A 13,115-nucleotide genomic window follows, 5' to 3' on the forward strand; every position below is an offset into this window, starting at 1 on the left:
CTAGAAAAAGAAAAAAAAAAGTTGCTTCTCAAAAAAAAGGATAACTAAAATGTTCAATTGATGTGATGCAATTAATGCATCACATAACGTGGGGCTCAAAACTGAAAAAGAAGTAAAGGTAGCCCATCTTTTATTAAAAAAAATATAAGGGTATGTTTAGTAATTGTTTTTTCCTCTTATTTTTTGTTTTCAAAACAATTTTTTATTTTTGAGACTAAAAAACTTGTTTGGCAAACCAAAATGGATAGAAAACAAAAACTGTTCTCAAAACTCAATTTGTGAAAGAAACTGAAAACATGCAAAATGTTGTTTTCAGTTTCTACTTTTCAAAATCAATGAAAATACGCATTTGATTTAATGAATCTGTCTCATTCAATGAATTGGCAATAGAGTTCAAATCCTAGTAACAATATTATTTTCTATTTTTCTATTTTTTTTTCAAAAAACTATTTTTTTTTTTTAATTTCAACTAACCAAACATGTTTTTTATTTCAAAAATACCAAAAAAAAAAATTGTTTTTTCTTTATATTCTCAAAAACAAGTTTTTGAAAATAGAAAATAAAAACTATTACTAAACATAATCAAGTTTTCAACATTTCCAAGGCTAGTCACATGTAAAAGGGCTTAGGAAATTTCAAATAAAATACAAAACAAAGAAAGAGAAACCACATAGCAATGTTCATTGTTCAGCAAAAAAGAGAAGAAACCAAAGTAGTGGAGACACACAACAAACAAGAAGAAGAAAAACGCCTAAATATTGTACTTAAGTTATATATATATATATATATATATATATATATATAAACTAACTGCCATTAACTAATCTTGACAGCTAATTAACTAATCTTGACAATATATATGTACTCTCATTTAGAAAAAAGAAATGTTCCATCATGCAATTTTAGCTTGATTTTACCTTTCCCCAAAATCTCACAGGTTTCATCATTACCCATGTTGACTGAACCAAGTTCCGACTCTTCTAGGTTGTAAAACCATTCCTTCTTCGGACACATATGGAAGGTGCAAGCTGAATCCAAAATCCACTCATTTGAATGGCAAACAAATGATGAACTAGTCAATAGAAAATCAAAATCCTCATCACTATCATGTGCTACATTTGCATAAGAATCCTTCTTGTCCTTGTTTTGCAACAGAGGACAATCTTTTTTCCAATGCCTCTTTTTGCGACAATAGGCACACTTATCTTTCTCGAGTTTCTTATCATTAGACATGCCCTTAACAATCAAAGCCTCAGTCATTGTGTCCCTTTGAGCTTGCTTATCTTTCTTACGATACCCATTATTAGTCAAAGCATTGGACACATCATCAAACACAATCTCATCTTTTCCATATAGCAGTGTAGTAATTAGATGATCATAAGTATCAGTCAATGAATTCAGCAACAAGAAAGCTTTATTCTCACTGCTAATATTAACTTCCAAGTTTTGCAAATCAGCAAGTATTTTATTGTAATCATTCAAGTGCTCAAACATTGAAATACTTGTATGATATTGGAAATGAAAGAGCGTTTTCTTCAAGTAGAGACGATCCTCCACACTCTTGGTCATATACTTGTCCTCCAATTTCTTTCAAAACTCTTTCGCCTCTATCTCCCACATAACAAAATGCTTTTGATTCTTGGCCAAACACAAATGAATGGTGCCGCCTACTTATCTATTAATCTTTTCCCAATCCTTGTCTGAATCCTTGTCCGACCAAAGTAATATCCAACTCTTGTTGGACCAAGACATCTATAAATTCGTATTGCCACATGCCAAAGTTATTCATTCCATCAAATTTCTCTACTTCAAATTTGGCATTAGAAACCTTCATCCTAACAGCCAAAGGTTTTGCAGAAGACTCTGCCAAAGCTTTTCCTGACGAATCTACCAAAAATTTTGTAGAGGAATCATCTGACATCTTTCTCCCTAATAATCAGATCCATGAACTAATCATCAAAATCTCCAAAGAGAACAAATCCAAATGCCTAGGTAATGAACCTTGACTCTAATACCAATTTGTTGTAAAATAGCGGAAGCTTAAACTTACCACGATTGATTGTGAGAATATTTTAGGCTTGAAAAATATCTCCAAACAATTAATAGGAACGAAAGAATTAATCCAAACGAAAATAGACACTAAACACCAAGATTTACATGGTTCAGCAATAGCCCACATCCGCGGCGACGACGAACAAATTTCACTATATCAAATTGCAACCCACAAATATGAAATAACCAAACCAAGAAAGAGCCTCTTTTTCTCACCCCTCAGAATTCTCCTTAATTTGCCGCAACAACATTATGCTTATATAGGAAACTTGAGTCAGCTAGTAGATCCAAAACCAAGAAGGATTAGACTTCTTTTCTACACACAAAAGGAGAATCACTCCTATTCCAAATAGAACTCAAAACCAAGTAGTAGACAAAACTTCTAATAGAGCTTGATAACTTCAAACAACAGTAACCCAAATGGAATAAAATTCCTTTTTTATCCAAATCCAACAAGGAATCAAACTCCTAATTCGAGCCATATTCTACAAACACTTGCAATGATAAATTTCTCCATAACCCATTGAAAAAAGGAAAAATAATAATAAGAAAAATTCATACTTAACATTTTTAAATACAGTTTAATTAAAAATTTAAAACAATAAATTTTAATTTTGAAATGGAGGATAATCTTTGAAATTTGTCATTAAACAAAGGGCAAGTTAGCACACGACATTTGCCACTTATAGTTGCGGTAAAGAAATTGTGTAATAGATTATGGTAATATGATTTTTTTCCAGGTAATATAGAAGGACAATAAAAATGTCGTTTCACTGTTAAATCATCATTCCATGATGTGAGTTAGAGCTTGAAGGAGGATGAAAAATAGATCAAGAGGGGGGAAAATCTACATAAATAAAGGGAGAAGCGGAGATAGGAAGTGAGACGAAGAAACAACCAGCAAAAAGTAAGCTCGCTCCATGCTTCAAGGATACCTTCTGGAGTTCTGGAAGATTCTTTCATTTATAATTTTTTATTATTATATACAAATGGGCATATCTGAGAACTCAAAACTAACCAAAGGCAACTTGGATAAATAAAAAAATAAAATAAAAAGCCTTCAGACATTTTTTTCTTAAATATGTATTTTTTAATTTGGATCAACTAATCATTATCATAAACATGACTCAATAAGACTTATTTAATAAAATAAATAATTTATTTCTCATAATCATCATCATCATTAAATAAATTATATTAATTATAATAATATTAATAATATGAGATAATTACAGATTACCCACATGTGGTTTAGCCCGAATTTAACTTACCCACCCATGCTATCATTTTTGACACTTTATACCTACTTAAGGTTACTTCCGTTTAGTCTCTGTTACCCACCTCTCTTTAAAACAAAGGGGTAAATAAGTCTTTTACACCCATTTTATGTCTCTATCCTCCCAAAACAAGAAAAAAAAAACAAAAAAAACAAAAAACAAAAGAAAAACAAGATTAAAATATGGTATTACTTTCTCACAATTCACAAATATGAAGAACATACACCCAGAAAACTAATACAAATCAAATCAAGCAATACCATCAAAGTACCAACCACAGATCCATCAAAATACAATCCCTAAACCCAAGTCAAAATACAAACATCAACACACCCACACACATCTAAACCCACGGATCCATCAGTAACCATGCCTCAAATCCCATTTTTCAAACCCCAACAACCAAACGAAACCCAATCCCTAAATCAAATAAACGAAGAAGAAGAAAAATATAGCCCAACATTTGATACTACATTTTGTACCAAATTGGCTTCAAAATTAAGCCCACAGAAAAGAGTCACAAATTGCTAGCAACACATTGAAAATTAACATGCAGAGAGAGAAAAATCACAACTTCAACTTCTCTGTTGGAAGAAAAAAAAAACTTTGAGAACTTTAATGGAACTTAAGAACAAAGGAATTCAAACCCAGGCATATATTTGAAACCCCAATTTCAAATCCAGACATATATTTCAGGGACTTCTCAAACCCAGAAAAATTAAACTCAAATCAACCACTCCACAGATCTCATCCTCTCTCTGTCTTCCCCCTTTCTCTCTTTTGTCCATCCATCCAATATTTCATTGAAATCTCCTTAAACAGTGGAAAAATCCAACCATCAAATTCCAATTTACCCTCAATACATATATTATTAGAGTGTGTTAGCATTGGGAGGTAGAGGAACCCGTGGGCAAAGAAGACACCACGGTGGAGGAAGCCGTGGGCACTGCGGAAGGTGAGAAGCTCGATGCGATTGATGAGAGAAGGGTCAAGCCTTTGACAGCCAAACTTATCGATGAGCTTGTCATTGTCGATCTTGCCTCCGTCTTTGTCCAACACTATGCTTCTATCTCCGCCGCTTTTCTATCCATCTCCTAAGACCCACGGCGAGTTGCTACCCATGGCCCCATGAACCCAAGTCCACCCACAGCACCACGACCCAACGTTGATTTGAAGCCCTCCCAATAGAGAGAAACACAAACGAATTAAGACCGAAAGTGTTCCCAAACATGAACAGGTTGGTAACGCTCAAAACCCAAAATCTGTAGCTCTCCTTCTTCCTTGGTTTCCTTGCACGATGAAAACCTAGATGATTCTCGGACTAATAAATCAAGTGGGTGCCATTGTAGCATCTAAGATCTCAGGTGGGTGAGCAAGCGTGAGAGAGTGCGTGGGAGAGGAGTGTTTGATCTAATTTCTTTGATTTTTTGATGAAACTTGTTAGAGTAATAGAAAAATTAGAGGTGGGTTATGAAGCATAAAAGAAATGAACCACGGGTGGATAAAGTGTCAAAAATGAAACCACGGGTGGATAAGTTAACTTCGGGCTAAACCACAGGTGGGTAATCTGTAATTATCCCTAATAATATTGTCCACATTTATTTTTCCACTTCGGTCCTAATCGGCATTTTGTCCTATTCGGTCAAATTTGGTTCTGTTCGGTCTACATTGGTCCTATTGGGTCCATTTGGTCCATGTTGGTCCTATTCTATACACTTCAATCCTATTCAATCCACATTGGTCATATTCAGTCTCTTCAGTCCACTTTGATTCTATTCGGGGAGGCATGATCATGGGTTGTCCTCCCATGAGCCATTGAAGATGAGATACATTACAATGTGCTGCCCAAGCAAATTACTGACCAATGAGGATACCTAGTGCAGCACCATTTTAGGAATGGTCCGATACCACCCTAGGGTAGTGCTTATAATAATTATTATTATTAATTATTAATTATATCATACTTTAATAATCCATTAATGATGATTATGACGTTTTTTTAGTAATGATTATTATTTTTGTTTTTGTTTATAATTATTTTGTCAACGTTCCAAAATCATAGTGACCTAATTGTAATATTAATATATATCCTTAAAAAGACTACCATTAAATTGACTCTGCTCGTATATATAGAGGTCATGTGTTGAAACCTGTGTTGAATGGGGTATTTAAGATTTGATATTAACTTCTCAATCAATACAAATTGTATTTTTTTATTTTTTATTTTTATGAAAGTTTCTTCTAAAAGATTTTTCAATGTCACTTATTTTAAAGTTCTATAATTATTGTTACTATAGATTGCAAAAGTATAAATGTTCTTTATTTTCTTTTCTTTTTTATATAGTTACATAATGAAAAAGGAGAGAGAAGATTTGAATTTTAGTTTTCCTTATAAAGGAGAGTAGATAATATTATTTGAGTTACAAGACTCTTGGTTGTACAAATGTTATTTCTAGTTTATCAAACTCATGATTCTTGTTCTTCTCAAGTCTTTTTCAAACGGGTTTAACTTTGAATACTAAAATTTACCTTTTGATCGCGAATTAAAAAAAAAAAATTGTAAATTAGTTAGTTGTTGAAATTAAAAAAATATACTACAACATAGTATCCATCACCTAAAGAAAAAAGGGTTGACATACATTAAATCAAAGTTCACGTGAGTAAAAAAAAAAAAATTGAAACAAAGCCCACACCTCAAAGTGGTCTGCCACTACCTAGTACCTATGAAAAGAGAAATATAGGAGCAAAGCAAAAATACATAGAGGGTGTTTGGTTATTGATTTCAAAACATATTGTTTAGTGTTTAAACACTAAACAATATTGTTCAAAAACAAAAAAAATATGTTTGGTCATTGATTTTAAAAAGTATTGTTTAAAAAATATTGCTCAAAACATATGTTTCAAACAATAGTTTTTGAAATCAGCTTGGGAGTGATTTTGAACAACAAAAAACATTGCTGAGTGGCATTTTTGTAATTAAGGTGAACAGTACCGGTCAGCTTTTTCACACACAGTGAACAGTACCGGTCAGCTTTTAAACAATATTTTATATTTTTTTTGTACTTTGCTGATTTAAAAAATATTTATTTTATACTTTATTCAGCTTTTTTTTACCATCTAACACACACATACCAAACACATATTTTATGTTTTTGAACACTGAAACATGTTATTTAAACCATGATACCAAACACATTTTTTTGTTTTATAAACACTAAAAACATATATTTCAATAACACTTTTTAAACTACAATTTTCACATCTTTTTAAACAATAATTTTTGAACTCTATAACCAAACGGGCCCATAATTATCCTGTTTTAGTGTAATTACCTTTTTTTTTTTTTTTTTTTTTTTACAAGATTAACCTTATATTTCGTTATAGTATATGCGTCAATACTTTTTTTTAATTTTTTAAAAAGACCATATGCCTCGATACTTATCGCAAAGGCAAATTCACTTTTTAATGGGATCGATTATAATTAACAAGGAGCATACATTAACTCTTGAATTAAAAAAAAAAAAAACTCTAGAACATTACTTTGTGGAATTAAATAAAACTTACATGTACTAAATACAAGAACAGAATCTTCTCCCAAAAAAATGGGCATTTAAAATGTACAAAGTACAAAGGCTGGCACATACGGCCACTTTTAGTGACATTAATCATAGCCCAACCCAACTTTAAATTCAGCCCAATTAAATAAAAGAAAAGAAAAGAAGGAAAAAAAGAAAATCAATCATCACAGTCACCGCCCTTGAAATTGTAAATACTCTCATTCCCTGTTTGGTTCGCGAGAAAACAGAGAGAAAAACATTAACCCAGAAGGTAAAATCTCTCAATTTGCGGTCTTGTTCGTATCTCTGTGCCCATAGCCAATCCTGAGGCCAACGAAAGATACAATTTTACCCGAGGTAAATCTCTCTCTCTCTCTCTCTAAGTTTCTATTTCTATTTTTTAATGATTTCTTCTCTCTTTATGTGTTTTGTTTTAGTGAGAATCTTCATTGACTTTGAGACTAGTGAATACACACAAATTCGAAGTTTCACATTCTGAGTGTCACAAATTTTGCAACATTAACTTCGTATCTTTAGATCTCTTATCGTTTGAGACCTCTAAAACTTTGTGTCCAATCACAAAGCAGTTGTGAAAAACATTGTGTCCCTAGCATCATTCATTTGCGATATTTTTATATTTTATGAGATTCTATTAATATTGAGAAATTGTGATATTTTCCCGTGGCTCACTAACGGAAATCCATCGTTTTCTGTAATTATCCATTAATTGATTTTTTTTTTTTTTTTTGGTTGAGATTAGATCAAGAGCTTGATATTGAACCCCAGTTTGAGCTAGATAATTAGCTCAAGCTCAACTTGACTAATGAATCAAGTCAAGCTCAAGCTTTTAGAATTTTTGACAAGCTCAAGTTCGAAATTGTTTGTTGGCTTTGATTGAGCTGGAGCGGGGTTTGAACATGTTACTGTTATTGTCAAGCTGACCTTGAAAATTCACTACTTGGCTTATTTGATTACAGCCCTTGGACTAGTTAAAGTTCTACATATATTCCTATCTTTTGTCCCAGTGTTTTCTTAGCGAACGAATGCAGTATGATGAGGACATTTTAAATTTGAGGTTTTTTCTTTGTGCTAGAATATTTTCATATAGTTTTTGTTATTGTTTTTGTTTTTCTTGTTTGTTTGGTAATGTGTCAGGATGTTTTCTAAAGCTGTATGAGTCCAAATTTGTTGTTTATTTTTTAAAAATGGGTTATTGATGGTGAGCTTATGTATTGGGTTAGTTGTGTGATTGGCTTTATTTTTGGATCTTATAATTATGTGAATTCAGTATCTAGTCTTTCATATTACACGTGATGCTATCAAAAGATGATTAAATAAGCCAAAAGATGTAAAAGAAGAAAAATCCATTGTCATGGTCTTTTTGATAATTTTTAAATCAGATTATTATAAGAAATTCTGCAATTTCAACCCAAGTTCTTTACTAACTATTTAAGAAAATTAGTAACAAATGGGCTCGACTCCCATGCTAAGAACAAATAAAACAGAACAAACTCATTTTAGGTAGTTCCAATAGAAGGCATTAGAAACGTATGAAATTCTGCCCAACTACTTTACATTTTATGGAAAATTATTAGGTACCTACCTTAAGAGTAAAATAATGTGGTATTTACTCCTCTCATATAAATGGTAGATCCCACCTTGAACTTAATTAGTGGGATCCATTATTATGTGAGAGGAGGCATTATCATGCTGATCTACTCTTGAAGTACTCAATATTAACTCACATTTTACATCTCTAGAAAAGACTGCTTTGCATTTCACATGTATAGTAAGGAAAAAAAGATAATTTTCATGTAAGAACAAGATGCAATAACAAGTTGATTTATAAAATCGTCCATTAACAAGTTTTGAGAAATTAGTAAGGAAGATATGATCTATCAGTCAGTGGGAGTGTAAGATGTCAAAGTATTTTAGGAGAGACTCTCATCAGTAAATAAATGTTTAATACTAATTGAACCAGTGTTGAAATTGTTGTTTAGCAGTGGACTAACATTTTTATCATTATGAACGATGCGTATGGGAAAAAAAAAAATCTAGTTTGTTTAGATGTCTATTGAAACACCAAAATACCTCTTTTGAAGTTTCTATTTAAATAATTGAATTACTATCTACAAGCCTAATATTCAAGGTCAGATACTCCAATGAAGACTTTAGCATTTGAAACTGGAGAAGAGTTGGTGATGCTAGAAAAAAGAAACCCCTTGATTATATGTAAGTTTTATTTTAGCTGAGTGAATGTAAGATTTATGCAAATGCGATCTGAAATTTGTTGCAGAAGTTTTGGATTTAGGGAAATCAGATGTTGCAGAAGTTTTGGATTTAGGGAAATCAGATTTTTTTTTTGGGAATTCATATCAGGTTCTATGATATTAAATAGGCATAGAATTGGGTATGATGAGGGAAAAGTGGTAGGGATTGGTATGGAGTGGTGTTTATGAATTTCTTGGGGTTGGAAGATGAAGAACCAGATTATCTAGATCGGAATTTTAGATCTTTTTGAAATGGAAAGGGGAAAGAATTATGTTATTTTTGCAGCTACTCATACTCTTTACCATATTTTTTCAAGGCCTAGAGGAGAGTCCTATTCTTCATCAGATCGATAAGAAATTCCAAACTTAAGAGGATAGAGACTTAGTATATAATTAACCTTTTCAATATAGTCATAGGAGTATAAGAACTAATCTTTGAGAGCTAAATATCCAAGCTTTAGAGCTAATGTGGGCTTTAGTCTTCAATATATGTTGATTTGCATTTACATATCTGTTGGACTTAAATGAGGCACCTAAGGAATGCAATGAAGGTGTACATCTTTCAGTATAGTAGGACAATATAACCTTGGTGTCTAGAAATTGAAGACATTTATGCTTTGCCTTTTGAAATAGTTTATGTACAGAACAACCCCCCCCCCCCCCCCCCCCCCCCCGCCCCCAAAAAAAAAAAAAAAACAAAGGACAATCTTTGCCAGCCATGTGCAAAATGTATATGCAAAAGGCCATAACTTTATGTACTCCTCAAACTTATGCTTTATATCTAATTTTTATTTTTCAGCTTGCATTACTTTTCTCAATTAAAGGGTTTGGGGGTTTATCTAATTAAAAATTTGTTGGATTATCTCTAACTTTGAAGATTATGCATGCTGTAACTATTTAGTCAAAACCTCTCTAACCTTTGAGATTATAATAAGATTTGCTTCAATCCGGGACTTTGTTTTATGGGTCACTCTTGCTGAGTGATAAATGCTCACACCATTGACAAAGACAAGCCAAACATCAATGTTATGAATCAAGTTTAGAGACAGTGGCGGTAACACACTACTTATCTACTTTCTAAAATATGCAAATTGATGATTGTGGTCATGTTAGATATGCTTATAATGTAAGATTTTGAAGCAAACATCATATTCAAATGGAGTCATTATCTAATAGATAATTGCACTATTGTTTTTTTCTTAATGAATCCGTGCATCGCAAGGGTTAGCTACTAGTTACTCATTACAATCGAATAAAGCATTGTGGTTCATTAATTTCGCACAACATATTATATGTTGGTTCTTCAAATTACCAAAATCAAATTTAAACTATTTAGTAACAATCAACTACTAATATCATCATGCTGCATATAAAAAGAATGAAATGAAAGTAATAGAAATAAGGACCAACCTGACCTTCTTGCTGAGAATGGCTTTGAGCTTGCGAGCAAGGTCCTAGGATCGAATCTTGCGCTCAAGGTTCTTGCGAGCCAAGATGCGCTTCTCGGAGTTCTTGATGTGGTGCCTCTGCTCCTTCCTTATCAGCCATTCGATCTCGCTAGATTGCATCTTCCTTTGCATCCACGTCAGCGCCTGCTCCAAGTTACCGTCCCGAACCTTCACTCAGATCCCCCTCCATTGTTGAGTCTGATAATTGTTCCGTCCCCAACTCATTGAGTCGATGCTCCCACTATGACTCGGCCCTCTCAATAGCCTCCATGCTTGCCTCGCCATTGAGTTCATTTTCGAACAAATTAGGGCCTTCAATTCTCTTTGTTTAAATGGAAGAAGTCGATATGAGTTTCCGAATTGCTTTTCAAAACATGGGTCAGGATAAGAGACATTTGACCCATAAACCTAAACCGGTCTCAAGCTGTATAATTAGATCACTATATAATTTCGTTAAAAAAATTGCTATTTTTTTTTTTTTTAAGTTAAAGAAAAATTTGCTATTAAGTATGTAATTAAATTTTCCTTTAAAAAAAAAAGAAAAAAGAAAGTTTGTAATTAACTGATGAAAAAAAATGATTCTTAAAAAAAATAAGCTAATTAAATTTTTTATTATTATTAATTTTATAGATTTTTTTAATGTGAGAAAAATATTTTTAATGGTAATTTTTTAACGAAGTTTGATTAAAAACTTGAGTTGAATAAATTTAAAATATAGAGAACTTAATTAAACAAAAGTAAAATTAGATAACTAAATTGAATTTCAGTCAAAATTAGAGTGTGTAATTTGCAGTTTAACAAAAAATAAAAATAAAAATCTTATAAAGTACTAGTACTTATGATTTGTTTTGAAAATATTATGAATGTGTGGGTTCCAGTTAGCTCAACTTTTAATACGTTTATAGTCCAATGGGTGACCCACTAATTAAATCAATTAAGGCTATGAAGGAGCCGAGCAAATCCGAGTATTAAAAGTTTAGTCTTGTTTATGTAGTTTTATTTATTTCAAACACAAGCTTATCGCCAAACAATATTATATGCTCAAGCTTGATTCATTTTCTTATCAAACAAGTTCAAGCTTGTTCACGAGCTACTGAATACAAAATGCCTGGATTGACCTTATGAATTATAAGGTCAACATTTTTGGATGAACTAAATGTTATCTTGATGTTTAATTTATGCCAATTGCTTATGACTTGTTTTGATTGCAAAATTGTGTTATTTTATATAGATGGACAGTAAAAAAACATTCCTAAGTATGCACCAGCACAATTTTACATTGATAATGTTCTACCCCAAATCAAGGAGAAGAAGATAATGGCACTTAAACCTTTTGTCAATCGGCTTGGGTAAGTCATGAGTGTTTTTTGTCTATGTTTTACTGCAGTCGCAGTTCTGGATTTATCCAAAAAAATGTAATGATTGTCGCATGCAATGATCTGGGTTCAGGTATGACAATGTTCCTCAAGAAATCAGCAGGCTAAGGTGCAGGGTGAATTATCATGCTCTGAAATTTCTTCCTGAGATTGAGCAGATGGCTGATTCACTGGCATCAAGGATGAGAAACCGTAGAGGCAGCTCAAATCCTTTCATGTATGTGAAATTGGTTGTGAAGGTTTCTGAACAATATTCTGGGTCTTGCTAGTAGCCAACCGTACTAACTAGGAATAACTAGGAATAACTAGACGTTATAAGGTGACCTGGAATGATGACACTTTGATTGGCTTCTGGGAGAGAAGTTAATAGAAACAATTTACCAAACAATTCTGTGATCGGGGTGTGCAAGTTGTCGTCTGATCTTTTTCCGGGGAAGGACTTATCGGCCACATCACTTTCCGTGACGTTCGGGTTAATGAATGTGATAGGGTGTTGGTTTGGAGCTATGCCAAGTTGCCATGGTGATGGTGGGTTAGCTGGGCAGTACAAGTTTGGTGGTAGGAGTGGTGGGTGTGTGGTACTTCTTGGCACAGCTAAATTGATGTTGGGTTTGGTATTAGGGACTTCTTTGGGGAAGATTTTGGACCAATTTCCTGTTGGGATACTTGGAGTTTTGCTCTTGTTTGCGGGGATTGAGCTAGCTATGGCTTCAAGGGACATGAATTCCAAGGAGGAATCTTTTGTGATGCTTATTTGCACAGCGGTTTCACTTGTGGGTTCAAGTGCAGCGCAGGGTTTTGTGTCTGGGATGATTGTGCATGTGCTTCTTAGGCTAAGAAATTTGAGTAAGATCAACCCTGTTGTTCCATAGTATATTGTGTGCCCACTTCTCATCTTGTGGTGATTTGATAATTTCTAATGTATCATTTGAAATCGTGTAGATTTTAAGTTTAGTTCAACAGATGTCTTTTACTAATGAAAAGGCACAGACAATCCAAAGCAGCTTGTTAATTCAGCTCTTGAGCTTTCTTGCATTTTTCCTCCAGATTCGTCATCTCGAGATTGTACTAGTCCAAGTTCTACAAAAAGCAACTTGTTCAGAAATAAGGACTTGAATCTTAGAGGAGGTTTGAC

The 13,115-nt window shown here is 33.0% G+C and overlaps 1 long non-coding RNA gene across 1 annotated transcript; it reads left to right on the top strand.

Moving 5' to 3' along the window:
- The first annotated feature begins 7,051 nt into the window (after window positions 1–7,051).
- LOC126694248 (uncharacterized) lies at window positions 7,052–13,088 on the top strand. The gene is made up of 3 exons (XR_007645692.1): window positions 7,052–7,243; window positions 11,836–11,953; window positions 12,054–13,088. It is a non-coding gene; the product is annotated as an uncharacterized LOC126694248 (long non-coding RNA).
- Window positions 13,089–13,115: the final 27 nt, after the last annotated feature.

This window comes from Quercus robur, chromosome 8 (assembly GCF_932294415.1).
Source record: "Quercus robur chromosome 8, dhQueRobu3.1, whole genome shotgun sequence".
Taxonomy (NCBI): domain Eukaryota; kingdom Viridiplantae; phylum Streptophyta; class Magnoliopsida; order Fagales; family Fagaceae; genus Quercus; species Quercus robur.